Genomic DNA, 16,095 nt, shown 5'->3' with positions numbered 1-16,095 from the left:
TTATTCCTGCAACCACAAGTAGATCAGGATCTGACAAGAATGGCTAAAGAGAGATGAATTTAACTCCAAAGATGAGAGATTGATAAGTGCAGGACAGTGCGCTACGGACAAGATGGTTCACAGCCAGCATAGGAGAAACCAGCAAAACAGATAAATGCAGATTCTGTAGAACAGAACTGGAAATGGTTACACATCTTGTCGCAGAGGGTAATATGCTGTTATCAGAAGGCCTATATACAGAAAAGCATAATAAGGTGGCATGACTCTTCCACTGGAAACTGTGTGCATAACACTGCTGTATCAGAAAAGCCTGGGATCAAGAAAGGATTGTAGAGAATGAAGAAATTGTGACCACCTGTGACATTCCTGTTCCAACAGATAAAAAGCTTGATGCAAGAAAAAACAGATATTGTGGAAAAGGAGAAACACACAACATTGCTAATAGATGTGCTAATACTAAGTGACGATTCTGATTAACATATGGAAAGAGGGAAGATCCTCAGGCATCAGACACCAAGAAAACATAGCAGAAAGATTCAGAAAGAATCTCAACTGTATTTGGTGCCACTGGCATGAATAAAAGCTTCCAGGCGCACCTTGAAATGCTGCTCATACATAGTGCATCTCCAGAAGGAAGCTCTTTTTGGCACAATGCAACTATTAAGAAGATCTTTAGCAGTAAATTTGAATGACTGAGACATACTCAACATAGCCTGGCTGTGCACAAAACAAACCCATCTAGCAACATTACCCCATCTAGCAACATTACTGGCAGACTAACAGTAAGGAGCCAGAAAGGGGGACTGGCCCCTGTAGGAAGTGGGAGGATTTGACTCCTACTGTGGAATGCTGACTAAATTCTTCTTGTATTCATTGTTGAAATGATCTGCAGTAACTGGTGTGGAAACAGGCTGAGTAGGGCCCGTCTACTGTGTGGAACAAAAGGGGATGCGATTCCTGATGCAGAATGTTGTTTAAGGGCCGTGAAGCAATTTCTCTGAAGTTTGGGAACATGCAGTAACTGGCAGGTCTGCGAGGGATCAGATTAAAGTAGTAAATAAAATCCAGTTATTTTATATAGTATGCGTTTCAGACATTATCTGTATACTAGTTGTTGGCAGAGTAAGGGGGAAGACAGGAGATTTTCCCCACATCAGTAACCATCCTAGCAAAGTTGTAATGGAAACGGCAGGGCATAGTTGCAAAAGACAGTTGAACAGAACTCCAGCCCTACAGAGAACAGTCAAAATGGATGCAGATGTACTAGAGACCAGGGTGTGGAAACTCCAAGCCATGACAATTAGCACTACGATAGTAATTGTGTTTTTAAATCTTCACTTTAATAGAGTCATTTTCTAATGCTGAGCATTAGTTATCCATCAAATACGCGCATAACTTACACTGATTTTCAAAGCAGACTTGCAGGCTTAAGTCCACTTTGAAAAAGATTCCACCAAAATTTACCTGAACATATTTACACATGCTAAAATAGGTGAAGTTTTTTCTTAAAAATGTATGTGCAAATATCTGGGGATTCTGATCACTGAAGCTTTGTTTGACCTCAATGATAAACCCTTGTGGCAAGCAATAACTAGAGATATGGAAAGGTGGGCGTCTTACACTATGTCCTGGTTTGGCCGAATAGCTTCGGTTAAAATGAATATTCTCCCTCAAACTATTTCTTTCAATCGCTCCCAATTCCACATTTATTATTTAAAGTGTTGGCAAAGACGTATTTTTGTCTTTATTTGGAAATACAAACCCCCAAGATTAGCCAGGTCGGTGATGTATCAGCCTAAATTACAGGGGGGGGGGGGGGGAGCAGGGTTGGGAGTAGCCAATCTTAGTTGGTATTGTGTGGCTGCTCACTTACGGGCAATATTAGATTGGCATAGGGTAAAAGAACCCAAAATTTGGACTCAGGCAGAGCAATCCATGATGGGTAGTATGCCACTCTGGGCTAGGGTCTGGCAACCACAGAACACCTGGAAACAGGCAGAGAGTTTACCTCCAACTACTAGGTATACATTACTGGTGTGGAATTGTTGGAAGGCCCATTTCGTAGGAGACTGCAGATATTTCTATAGTACGGCGATCAAAATACTAAATTTCCTGCTGGGCTTTCTCCACAACAGTTCAAGCTCTGGCTACCTAAAGGAATAACTCGTTTTAATAAACTGGGGACTCCAGAGACCTCTTTCTTTTCGGGAAATACAAGAAAAAAACGAAGTGATAGAAAAAGGTAGATGAGGACTTAAAGAAGGGTAAAACACAATTAGAGCATTGGTGTGATCATGCCGACACCATGAGCAGAATGATCTCCAATCTTTATGGGTTTACTAGTAATGCCCTATGCTCTCAGGCTCCTTATGTAGCAGCCTGGGAAAAAGATTTAGGAAAGCACTTGTCAAATGAAGAGTGGGACTCAATATTCCTATCTATGAAGCGGAGCTCAGTTTCAGCAATCATGACTGAAAATAGTTATAAGGTATGAGGTGGCACTTTATGCCCAGAGTAAATAAGATGTATCCAAATAAAGGAGATTTATGCTGGAAAGAATGTGGAGAAAGAGGTACTTTTTACCACATGTGGTGGGGATGTGCTAAAATAGCTCAGTTTTGGGCTGTTGTGATCTCTGTTATAGAGGAGGTTATAGGATGACGTTTACCATTGTCTCCCGAATACATTTTTTTGAACCTACCGCTTGATGTCCCTACTTCAACATGATTGATTCACCAAATCATACTGTCTGCCTGGTGTGAGCTTGCCCTTTATTGGAAACTGAAAGATACTCCCACCAAGATAAATGTTATAGACAGAACAGAGAAGACACAGCACAGAACAGAGAAGACACAGCAACTAAAAGCCATCAGCTTTCCAAATTTTCTAGGATATGGGATCCTTTTATGAAATGGAAGGTTAGCTATGCTACTATTTTATAGCACTGGAAAGGATATCATTCTCTTATTTATCCTGTATCTGCTCTTAGGGTTATAAGAACATTCAGGCTGATGAATGGTCTATGTGATCCTATTGTTAGCTATTTGCTTGACTCCTTTTGGGTGGGAAGGGGGAACTGGGTATGTTATACTTGTTGATTGTAATTGGCATCTTACTTCAGTTATGTAAGAACTGAATGTTGGTCTTGCTGAAGTAATTGTTATAAGCATTATTGAAAATAAAAACTGCAATTTATAAAAAAAAAAAAATTTAAAAAAATGTATGCGCATACTTTTGGAAATCCAGATGTCTGTGTGTAAATTCAAATCCCTCCCAAATCTGCCCATGGGAACAGGAAAAAGTTACACACAAAGAAAATAGGCATGCAAGTTTGCCCACATATCAGGTAGATGATTATATAAAAAGGCCATTTCTGAACATCAAACACTGCTTTACCTATAGAAGTCCCTTTGAAAAGTATCCTTTAAAGACAGATGTCACTATTACTAATTACTCAGTTACAACTGGTTCTTTATTTTGTTTTGGGTTTTTTTTTTACCTTGGAAGGATGAAAGTGGAATTGAGCATGCCAGGATGTAAATCTCCAAGACCTGTCACTGCATCACCAACCTAAACAAAGAACAAAATGTTAAAATTAAAAAAAAAAAAAGAAGAGGCAGCTTAATCTTACTGACCAAAATTACCATACCCTTAACAGACTGAAGATTAGCCTCCAGCCTCCAAAGCTATATCAAGGAGGAGGAACAGGAAGAGTTAGTGAAACAGTTCCAGTTTCGCTGCAATGCAATAACTGCTCCAGAATTATCCATGGAAATATCCCAGTATTTTCAATGAGAAAAAACACAGGGAGGAACTGATGCCCATGGATACCCGGGTGTAAAACTTTGATAAATCCCCTTCAAAATGCTATTCATGCTACTACAGGGAGAAGAACAACAAACCTAGCACTAAATGACAAACCAGTAAAAAAAATCTATGGGGGTAACATTCAGTCACTGGCCAGATTAATTTGTCCAGCTAATTCTGTAGGGATAATCAGCGTGTGGATAACTTTAACTAGTTAACTGACTGAGGCTATCTTTGGCATTACTAGAGATAGCCTCAGTCATTCCCCTCAGTGCTCTGCTCCCCAGTCTCAATCTCCCCCTCAGCTACTCATTCCCTTATTGCAACAGAAAGGGTCGATAGCAAACCCCTAGCCCCAGTCTCAATTCCCTCCCTCTTCCTCACCAGCCCTTCTAGCATCAGTTCCTTGGTTTGTGTATCATGTATGTGAGAAGAAACACTGGGGGTCTGAGGCACTGACTGGCAGTGTGGTTGCTTAGTTGCTTGGCAACCAGTTCAAAAGCTGATTAATCATAATCCTTGTAAGGAGGGAGAATGAAAGACGGAAACCACCATATACTATAGAAAATATAAGCATGTATATCTATATTTTTAATTAGCACTTTTTTGCTAATGTATTTGTTGTAAATCAGTAATTTTTTAAATTTTTTTTTTTAAGTCTCTCAGTTGACTTTCCTTCCCCATCAGAGTTTGCATAGGAACTGCTGAAGGATTATGTCATGGGGAATAAGTGGGCCCTGTTGTGGCCTGGGATGATTTCTTCGCAAGAGTGTTCTGGGGAAGTTACCCCACAAGCAGTGGGGCCAACTGACCGACAGATCACACTCCTTGCAGGGAGTGTGATCTGTCGGTCAATACAACAATAGCAGAAAGAACAATTGTAAAAGAAGTCTGAAAAGAATAGAGATTTTTTTTATTCAAATATTCTTCCCCAGCCTTTTCAAGCCAAAAGGAGGTCCAATGAGAAAAGCAAGGTTTTAAAATGCCTACATGAAGCTGCTTTTGGTGTGTGTGGTAAAATTCTCTCACCATTGGCCCTATCAGTAAGAGCTCTGTCTTCAGGGAATATTCCGGAGGTCAGCAGTGAGATACCACCGCCCCAATTACCATAATGGCAAAGTTACTTTGGATTTTATCTGGCAAGCTGTTATGGAGATTAATCAAGTTTTGCTTCCTAAAATTGTCTACCTGGAAGAGCTGGACTTAAAAGGGGTAATTTTGTAACTGTACTGTAGGAAACGTACAAATCATACAAATTATTTTTTTCACTCAACACACAATCAAGTTGTAAAATCTACTGCCAGAAGATGCAATTAAGACAAATTCCTAAACAAAAAGTCCTTAAACTGTTGGCAGCCAGGTAGACTTGGGAAAGCCACTGTTAATTCCCAGGGACGAGCAACAGGAACAGATCCATTCTTTGGGATCTGCCGCATACTTGGGACCTAGATTGGCCACTGTTAGAGACAGGATGCTCCATAGTCCCTTTGGTCTGAACCAGCATGGCTCTTAAATTCTTAGGGGGTCATTTTCCATGTATTTGCACAATTCAATTTAGCACTTAGCTGGCCAGGATTTTAAAATTTCCCAAGTACTCAATGCCTCCAGTTTATATGGCTAAGTAATTACCGGTTAACCTGGAGATGTTCTAGGGGCAAAGTTGCATTATCTAGCTAAGTTAGTCGGATAACATTTGGACTGAATGAAAGCAGTCCTACACTTAGCCAGACGCACTTATCTGACTAACTTGCCAATAGATGGGTCTATTTAGCAGTGCATCTGTGCTGCTGAATATCTGGAATAAGATTATCTAGATAAGTGTATCTGGGCACGCCGCTGCTGCATATTGTCCCCTTATGTTCTTATTACTGGTTATTACTTATATTTTTGCAATCTTGCTCAAATTCCCAAAATACTTGTCTGTAACATTTGTTAATATGAGTCGTATGAATGGGATTTTGGTCTTGTCAAAATATTTGCTGCTATCTTGATAACTATAAAAATGTTCAAGAAATATACAGAGATCAAAAAAGCCGGCACTAATTAAAGCAGCCGTGGGGGGGGGGGGGGGGGGGGGGAGAGAGACTTTCAGGTTATTAGTCTGCACAAAGAAAATCAAATGCAAAGCTAAACATGCTCTGGAGCACAGACTGTCAGACAACTAAATGACATAACTGGATGATGACTGTCCTATTGTCTAATGACAATGGCACAAGCCTTGAAAGGGCCTCACTCAGCAACAAAGGCAGGCACTCGCCATCAAGTTCAATTCTATCAATATCTCATTCCCAACTTTGTTCAAATGACAGAACACATCAGGCACAGGTAGACTGGTAGGGCGGGGAGCTGTCCCCAGTGTTTACGGCTCTAGAGTCTGAGGGTACACCATACATATAGCAGAACATATGGCCTTAAAGACACATACAGTGTGCACGCTAAGAGCACTGTGCTGTCAGCATCTAAGAAGTGTGCCTCAATCTTCGCAGCTGCACAGTTCAGGAATATGTAATTTCACTAGGAAAAAGTTTAATTGGGGCCCAACCTGGAGCAAGAGCTGGGTGTGGGCCTCCATGGGCTGGCTAGAGCTGAGGGATGCTGCAGCAAAGGCAGCACTGGCAGCCCGTGGTGGGGGGAGGGAGCCATTTAGGACCCATGATTGAAAGGGAGCCCCATGCACAGTTCCCACCCCTTCCCCCAGGGAGGACTGTTACTGCAAGGACTGGACTAATGGGCTTGGGGGATGGGATACAAAATAGGGTGAAAAAAAAATCCATGGGCAGTTGCGAATGAAGTCTCGGGGGGCACCAAAATCTAGCTCTGCTTCTTAATGTGCTGGAAGCTGAAAGAAGCAAGAGGAAACTACCAGGTTAAAAAAAAAAATCCTTTTATTTTTTAAGACTGTTTAAACCTTTTATTTTGGTAGGTAGGTAAATAAATAAATAAATAAATAAATAAATAAATAAAAGGTTTAAACACAAAACACAATTCAGGTGATTAGTGAAAAGCACCAAGACTAAATGGAAATGCATTAAATGCTAAACATGCATTAAAGGAAGGAAGGAGATGAGGTGACATGCTTAGCCCGAGGAGGCTGGGATCCTGAGGGCCAGAAGCTGTGGTAAGGATGAAGGCTTTTTGTTTTTGCCCGTGCTCTTGGAACACCCTGGCACTTTGCAGAAGACAAACCTGTTTCATGGCTAGGATATACCGAAGAGGTGAAATAATCTAAAACCATGGCCGTTTCAATGGCTGGTTGCACTGTCAATAAAGTGGCCTAAATATGTACTTTTTTTAAACTTTATTTTTATTGAAGTTGATTTCAAATACAATCATATTTGAAGAGAAAAACAGAGGTTATATTGCCAACCATAGATAATTATGGAAATAAAATAGGAAAATAACATTGCAATCACCTCTTGGTAAACATTAATATAGCAGGGGAGAGAAAAAGGTCCAGGGGCAAAATAAACCAATCAAATCAAGAAAAAAAAAAAAAAAAAAAGGGACAGCATTCCTGATTACCAGTACCCACTCAAATACAACGCAAGAAGCCCCCAAAGCTAACATATCTGGTCACATAGCAAGAAATTTTCTTCTCCGCTCCTGAGTGGAACCTAGCTAGGTCACGAAAAACTCAGATCTTCTCCCCTTTGACTAGAGCCTCACGTTTACGAAAAAACAAATGAAGAATATGGTCTCTGTCATGTAAAAGCACAAACGAGACTACTAGCAAAGTAGCTCTGTTATGAGCTGGCAAAAACAGAATTCTTAAGGAACTCAATTTAACAAAGAAGCTTCTTGCTCTGTTCTGTCCATATTTTTCTTAGTAGATAGTAAATAGAAGACTTTTTGGAATTGGAGGATAGACCAATTCCTGAATTTGCAGAATTTGTTTCAAATAAAGCTTGAACATTTCAAGAGGAGAAAGTAATGGAATTTGAGGAAAATTCAAATTCTTTGAAACGTTCGCCAAGCTTTCTAATGTACATGATATGACAGTAGATTCCACTATTTGTTTGGCTTGTAATTCGTTAATCTCAGAGACCGATGTTTCCAAACCAGAGATAGAACCTTCACATATAGCCATCCGTTGTTCTTGATTCAAACATTTAGAGTGAATATCTAAAGTTATGGTGACCAGAGATGAAACAGACTTCTCAGCTGATGCCAGGACACCCCATAAACTATCCAAAGTCACTTGGGTAGGTTTAACCAAAGCAAATCTAGCATGAAAATTGTTAAATGCGTCCTGAAACTTCTATGATCCAGAGACCTTGACAAGTGAGGCGGCTTTACCTGCTGCCAGGATCCGCAGCACCCTCAAACGAACTATCTGCCTCTTGGAATGGCTGGAACTGCTCAGACACTTTCAGCTGTAGTCCCTAAGCAGCAGTGGAGACACAAACGCCACCCAATAAAGCAGGAGAAACACCATGAAACTGCACCTGCTCCGGCAATTCTACTCAGACACAGCCGGGAAATCCATGTGGCCGCAGTGATGACCAAGCGACTGGGCTGAGCAAGACCTCAGCAATCGATGGGCCAGCAGCCCCACTGGCCAAGTCAATGGTCGACATCGGCAAGGGTAGTGCGGGTATGAACTCTATCATGGTGGTCTGCCACATACCGTAACTCCAGCGGAGAGGTAAGTTTTAACAGCCCCGTTCCTCTTCCAGGCCAAAATATGTAGATTAGCTCACTAGATCAGTGCACTGTACACTGAGTTGACAATAAAGGATAATTTCCACTGCAGAGTACACTCCAGTCCACTCCAAGATATTTTCAATTTTTTTTTTTTAAAATGTTATTTATTTTACCTTTTGCAGTTTTCCTCATTTGGAATCTTTTTTTGCAGTGTGCCAGAGCTAAGAAGCACTTCTCTTGTCAGGCTCAGGAACACCACTAGACAGCAGTGAAATGACAGGCCACCTTGCTTCTCTCCCTGCAGTGTAAACATGAGCAGAGGCTCTTCAGCAGAAGAACCGAAGCTGAAACTGCATGCCAAGTACATACCCACAACTCAGTGGATTCAGTCTTGCAGCTGGGCAAACAAGCGATCCCCCTTATCTCAGATCTGACAGACAGCTCAGCTTGGCTTCCATTTTCCAAATGGTAGCTAGGGGGTGAGGAATTAAGTCCTACACTTGGTACTTTCTTGTATTTGCTGCTGTCCTGACAGCATGCAAACGCATGTTTATCAAAGCAATCTAGCGACCCAGCACTGACTGGAAATCTGTCACGCATACCGTCCTGGCTCTGTTTGTCCCAGCAGTGGCTGTGATGAAACCTAAGAGTTCTGACAATTCCCTGTGTATTTTCCATGATGTTTTGTCTACTTTTGCCTCTGATCACAGGCCATGAGGTAGCCAGATTGGTATCCTCAAGCTATAACTGCCCAGAAACCAACCAGGTCAATGACAGCAGGTGGTTGGTGGCATGGAATCATCCAGCAACACTATGGGGATCTAGGAGGTTGAATATTTGCAAACGGCTTCTCTAGTCTTAGTAGTTTAAATTATTACAAAGCTTGGATGTAAGACATGGTGGGTGGGGGGAGAGCTGGGTGTTGGATTAAGTATGATATTTTGTATGCTCATCTACCCAGGATGGTAAAGACCCGATGAAGAAACAACTGACAGATATCCTATTATAGAGCCCTCACTGGGATATCTGTTATTCAAGCTGATGAAATAAGGTGTGTTCAGCAGAAAACAATTTTACCCGCACTTGAACGCACATTTTGTGTGCGTAAACCTTACTGCCAATGCAGGAAGGAGTTTTGTATGCACAAAATGTGTGTAAAACTATGCGTCCATCTTAGCAACCTGGCACATAAATCCCATGCAAATGAGGGCATCAAACATTATCCTCCGATGCAGAAAGATATGCTAGCTTAGCTCACGTTTTCATAGTGCTGGAAATTTTACTCCTGGTTAGAGATGGAGTAAAGTTTCCAGCGCTAATAATAAATGCAATTCATTGGTGGCCCCTCCCGTCTCCCATCTAAATCATCGCAGGAAGCCGCCTGCTGCCTCATTCACAGCACTTGTAAGGAGAAGCCGGGTGCCGCCTGTGTCACACTATGTTAAGGCTGGGCGGGTTTGTCGTCCCCCCCAGCTGCCATTAACATGGGGCGAATAGCATGTAGCAGAAGGAAGTTAGTGGCAGAGGGGTGGGGTAGAATGAGAGGGCACCTTGGAGCCATTAGCAATGGCAACAATTTTAAATGCTGCCTCGCTATTGGCCCCGGGGCCCCAGAGCAGGAATCTGTGCACCAAGTTAACTCACTTGGTGGATGGGCAGCAGCCAACTTTTCTTTCCCTCCCTCCCTTTTTTTTTGTATTTGCAATGTAATGGTTGGGGGTGCTAATGGGGCTGATCCATCTATTTCCACATCGCAGTAGAGGGAGGAATCCCGAGCCCAAAATTGTTGTCATTATTGTATTGTTAAATGGGACACTCGGGTGGGGAACTCGAATAGTTAAAGGGCTGCTACACGAGGCGGCTAATGAGCAGGGGTGGGCTGATGCTCAGGCCGTGCACTTACCCTCTCTGAGACGGGGGCAGGGTAAGAGATAGGGGGATGCGGTTTAGCCTACCACTGGGGAGCGGTGGTACGTGCATGGGTTGGAGGCAGTGAGGGCGGGGGCAGTGAAGGACTTGATTATTTCTTAAAGCTCTCGGGCTTGGGTTCACTTATGTCATAATAAACTGTGGCCTTTTGTAAAGCCATAACCTTGTCTTGTGTTTTGTAATGGGTGAGGGGGAAGGAAAGTGCGAAACGCAGGTCTTGCCCTCCCTATGCTAGTTCTCCACCTCAGCAAATGCAGTCTCTGCTGTCCCCTGTTGCCTCACATGTCGTGCTATAACGAACTGAGCATAACAAGCAGACCCGAGACTTGGTTTTCTTCTAATGCAGGCTGTGGCAATGGGCTGGCAGGAACCAGTTTGAGGGCTGTAAGGGGGGGGGGGGATGGGTGCTGCTGTATGACACGGGCCGTACCCTTAGCATCCTCGATCTCCATCCGGGGCCTTCTCCTTGATGGAGGCTGCAGCCGGTACTGGGAAAGCGAGATACACCTCTGCTCGGTGGTGGCTCCCCAACCCCACCCTCTCAGAATTAAATTGTGCATTCAACCTGTGCTAAACTCACATTTTAACTCCTAAAACATTAACATACTGCACTGGGAATTTTTTTTTTTTTTTTTTTAATAACTTGTGTGTTAGAAAACAGAGCGCTGAATTTCAACACGCAGTTTTAAACACTCAGCTTCCTGCATCAGCCGGAAAGTGTGGCCTTCTGAAAGGCAATAGATTCAGTGAAGGAAAGAGGAATGCACCTAAATATCTATGCCACAACACCCCCATGTGAAGCTGCTGCTCCCCCTAGAGGAGTTGTCAATTTTTTATTGAAAGTTGGAGGGGAAAAAAAAAAAAAAAAAGTTTGTTTCAGTACCCTTTCCCGAGGCCCCAATCAGTGGGACAAGGAATTTCTGGATGTTAGAGAAGATTCTGTCCTTGCTTGAAATTTCAGTTGAAAGGAAGTTTTCCCACCTTTCCCTTCTCCTTTTGTTTTGGGACTTCTGGCTTATGTTTTCATCTGGTCCTCTCAGATAGGCAGGGTAGAAGTATTGGAGAAAGTAAGATACTTGGTCCAGTATTCAGCATAAGTGCTGAAGAAAAGTTACCCACTACCAGTGCCCATCTTGTACAGAGTATGGAAAGGAAAAGCTTAAATTGGGAAGGCAACTATTATTTATAGTACCCAGGGAAGCTTCAATATTTTAATCCAGAATAAGGAAGGACCCAGAGGATTAATTTAAGAGATCCAAGAACCATAGATTCACCTGCTGTCGCTCCTTGTGAACTTGGGAAAGTCACTTTACCCTCCATTGCCTCAGGTACAAAAACTTAGATTGTAAGCCCTCTGGGGATAGAGAAATACCTACAGTACCTGAATGTAAACCGGTGTGATATCTCAATTGAGATCAAATGTCGGTATATAAAAAAATAAAAAAATAAATATTTACCCTCTTGACTTATTTTGTCATTATTATCTGTAAGATATTTATACAGAGTACCATATTTTATGTTTCCACCAAATCATCAGTAAAGCTGGGTTGGAAGACCAGCTTGGCCTCCAGTTTGGCTACTGACACCTTTTAGAAAAACTCAAAGTTTACATGCAGGGCTCATAAGCTTATCCTCCCCTGCTCCTCACCCCCTGAAGAATCCTATAAAACTGAGGCTGATGAATTAAGATAAGTGGAAAGGACACTTAGCCCTAGGTATTGTGTGTGTGTGTGTCCTGTGGACTTCTTCATAGGATCCCAGTCCAGGGGCTAAATCTACAAGCAATAAGGTTCTATGGCTGGCAGCTAGAATATATCCTTTGCAGTGCAGACCAGAATAACTGGACAAACTGGAGTCTAAATGGACCAACTGGCCTCTGTTAAACACTGTATTGTTGTAATGATGTTTTTATATTATAGATGTAATCTGCTTTGTATGTTTGTTGAAAAAATACTGAAGTTTTAAATTCATTTTTGTTATATTTTCTGATACTTTCTATCTTCACTTTTTTATAATCATATGAGTTTGAAGCTGGAGTTTAATCACTTGTTGATTATTTAAGACCATTTATTACTATTTACCATGCTTGTTGTTTTGAACCTCTTTCTTTTTTCTTCTGAGTTTCATCAAGAATCAGAGCCTGCCCTGTGCTAATGGGAGGAGGATAGGGAGACTCTAAAATTGAGGATCTAAGGGTTTTCATTTAGGTTTTGGGTGTGGTCTTGGAGTGCCCCAAACAGATCAGATTTTTTTTGATATTCGCAAAAAATATTCATGAGCTATATCTGCATACACTTCAACTGAGAACCAGGGCTAACTTCCATATTTTGGGAACCTAGAAAACCAGACCTGTTTGCTAGCCTACACTCAGTCTAAGGTGCTCAGACTTCACAGCAACAAACCTCCACTGGAGGGACACAGTTTGCAACTCCTTGTTATTGTTTGCTACACCCTTGAGTGAGTCAATCACTGCTGAGTGGTGCCCAATACGCCCTCCTCACCTGGCTAAGCATGTGTTGCTGCCTTCTCAGTCCTTGAGGCCCTAGCTTCTGCTGAGTCCCCTTCTTGCTTTCTTAACAGTACAATAATCTCCTTTCAATTTACAGACGTGCACTAATTGTTCAACAGGTTTGTAAGATGCTCTTGATAAATGCCTTATAGAACAAAATACAAAAACTATATTAAGCTATTTATCTGGAAATGACTCAGGAAAAAGCCTGGTTCCTAATGCATCATTGGTGTACGGCATGTTTGCCATCACGGCAGTGATCATCATTAGAGGAGTGCACGTGTCATTTTCTCCTTAATATGATCATATACATTTGGTAACGACATTTGGATCATGGTAAACGCCCTTCCCTAAAATAAAACTGAAACCTGGGTCACTGCACTTGCTCACACTTATTTACAGCAGAAATCCAAGGCTGTAATTAAACAAGATCAGGGCCCACCCTGCAACTCAGCAGCACCGTGAAGTGTCCCGGTCTACCGTCTATCAGAGCTTGAAGGTTGTAGGCATGTTGCGGTGGTGATATGTTTGGGCTCTGCAGGAGGGCAGAGGCCAACAGACACTTCAAGGGGCAGCATTGGCGACATACAATTTGCATGATTCAAGCAAACATCTTGACCAAGGATATAGACACGAAAGGGGACACACCAAAAACAGACTGTCCTTTAACCGAATCCTAATTTCTGTTTTACTGCCATAAACAAATTTACATTGAAAGCACTAATACAGTACATAATATGATCATCAGGGACTAATGAACACAAATCAATGACAGAAAACAAGGTGCCCTATTAAAGCTATGACATGTTAAGCAATGTGTACGATTTAAGCCTGGTATTGTAAATGTCTTAACTCTTGGGAGTCCCGATATCTTTCAATGTATTTTAAACTGAGCAAACATTTTCCTGTTCAAAAAGAATTGTCAAAAATGAACCGTGCAACAAGATAATTAGGAAAACGATTTATACAGGTTCTAAACATAAACAGGGCACCATTCACAATATTAAACATTCACATTCCTGCCTCTATTTTATGCACACTATGTTATATTTTATCCTCGTTTTTCAGGCAAGGATAGTGGGGAGAATAGTAGAAAGATCTTTATGATGATAAACTGCTGCTCACTGATCGCCGATTCCCGAACGCGATTTCAACATTAATATGAACGGCTGGACCCCCCAACGTGATCTTACTTATGTTGTTTATTAGCCATTTCACCTTAAGTGAGGTGAAGTCCCTGCTCCACCGGCAGCATTAAGAATAAATGCTAAGGCGCTGGGCATAATTAAGTCTATTCCCCCAAGTGATAGTTCTGCCTTACCCAACCTGGAGCTCTTGGGAGACCTGTTGGGGCTGTTCGGGGCCTGTGTGCAGTATCATTTCTGAAGTTTGCAAACTGCGGCGAGGAGCCATAAGCGAGAAGATGCTGCTGGGCTTCAAAGGCATGGGGCTGCAACTACCGGGCACGCAGAGCAAATGCTGCTGAAAGATTCGTTTTAACAGCATTTAGCTGGCACTAGTCCCTAAATTTAGAACTGACTTTTCTCTCCCCCCCCCCCCCCAAACCTACCCACTATTGATACATATTTTTTTTAAAACCGTTCTCTCTGAGGCGGTGCAGACAGTTTGCCCTCCTCTTCGGCTGAAGTGCAATCCTTTCCTTCCCCTCATCCCACTTACCGAGCCAGCAGCAGCAGCGACGGAGGCAGCTTTCCGCCTCGGTGCCGGGCTCGGCTGCTGCAGTCCCAGCGGGCGTGACGGGGAGCGCTGGGCGTTGCCGCTCCCCTGGATACAGTAACAGCTACAGACTAAGGGGGAGGGGGGAGAAAGGGGGCGGGCCCGAGTCAGGAAGTTTCGCGGCGCGCGCAGAGAGGCGGGGAGGGCGCGAGAAGCTGCCGCTGTTGGAGTTTCGCTTCCTCTCCCGCCAAAACTCTGCCAGGTCTCTACTCCCTTGCACCAAGAGTCACGGCGTTTATTTTAAGAGCGTTTGCGCTCGCCCCATATAACGAGGTTTTGTTTTTTTTTACTTGGATTAGGTGCGATGCTTCGACGTAACGGTGTAAGCGCGAGTTATTGTTATAATAATGTCACATTAAAATGATTTCATATTTTAAAGCTTAAAAGCCGTTAACATGAAGGAAAACATTTCTCTATTTTTTATTATCCCGCAAAAATGACAACCCCTGGCTTTTTAGAGAACAAAGACTATGTGTGCAAAATATTTTTTAAAACACCAACAAAAAAGTAGATGAGAATACAAATGAACGTTTTAGTTTACATAAAATGTATTGTTGCTATATGATTAAATGCAAACATATTTATACTAAGTCAGAGTCAAGGAATCAGCTAATTACGACTTTAGTATTTGTTAATGAGCTCCCAGCAGACCGTGGTGCAAAATACTGTCCATAATTTAGTGTCTGGGTAGCCTCAGTGAAGCAGGAGCTAAAATCAGGTATTTCATCCATCCCTCCTTGGGCACTAAGGCTTCAATGAGAGTGTACCATTGGAACCTGCTTCTTGAGGATGTCAGGCTGCGAACCATCTCTGAAACGGGCTAGTTTAAATAAGACAATAAAATCGTGGGATGCAAAAGAAACTCTCCACCATAACTGAATAACAGCATGGAAAAGCCCCCTTGTATTGTATAATGCCACTCTGCCTCCAGCAAAGCACCAGATATAATTTTGTGAAACAGGCACCAATAAGATTTGGCTAGAGAGATAACAGTGGTGGGGCCGTGTAGCAATAGTGACCATAACATGATCAAATTTGAATTAATGATGCAAAGGGGGACAGTAAGTACGGTAAATAGAAAAAACCTGAAAGGTGCTGCTACAAAGGTTAAGAGTGTACAACAGGTGTGGACATTGTTAAAAAAATATTTAGAAGCACAGTCCAGATGTATTCCACACATTTAGAAAGGTAGAAGGAAAGCCAAATAATTGCCAGTATGGGTAAAAGGTGAGGTGAAAGTCTATTTTAGCCAAAAGATCTTCCTTCAAAAACTGGAAGAAAGATCCATCTGAAGAAAATAAGAAAAAGCATAAACATTGGCAAGTTAAATGTAAAACACTGATGACAGGCTAAAAGAGAATTTGAAAAGAAGTTGGTAACAGAGACAAAAAAAATCATATTAAAAACTTGTTTAAATATATGTGAAGCAGGAAGCCTGCGAAGGAGTCAGCTGGACCATTATAGAAACA

General features: G+C 42.1%; 1 protein-coding gene across 3 annotated transcripts in view; it reads right to left on the bottom strand.

Moving 5' to 3' along the window:
* PAQR8 (progestin and adipoQ receptor family member 8) overlaps positions 1-14,783 on the bottom strand; it is a 65,069-nt gene extending 50,286 nt beyond the window's left edge. Inside the window, exons 1-3 of one of the 3 annotated variants that reach the window (XM_029596120.1) lie at positions 14,570-14,783; positions 8,625-8,749; positions 3,500-3,570 (exon numbers count right to left, since the gene is read on the bottom strand). The gene's annotated coding sequence lies outside the window, so the exon portion shown is untranslated. Of the gene's footprint in view, positions 1-3,499; positions 3,571-8,624; positions 8,750-14,210; positions 14,430-14,569 lie in introns of those variants that run through there. The other 2 variants (XM_029596119.1, XM_029596121.1) reach the window with 2 other exon arrangements.
* Between the last annotated feature and the right edge of the window lie 1,312 nt (positions 14,784-16,095).

The sequence above is a fragment of the Rhinatrema bivittatum genome, chromosome 3 (genome assembly GCF_901001135.1).
Source record: "Rhinatrema bivittatum chromosome 3, aRhiBiv1.1, whole genome shotgun sequence".
Lineage (NCBI taxonomy): Eukaryota > Metazoa > Chordata > Amphibia > Gymnophiona > Rhinatrematidae > Rhinatrema > Rhinatrema bivittatum.
The sequence above is the reverse complement of the archived record's forward strand: the minus strand, read 5'-3'. Positions and strand labels throughout refer to the sequence as shown.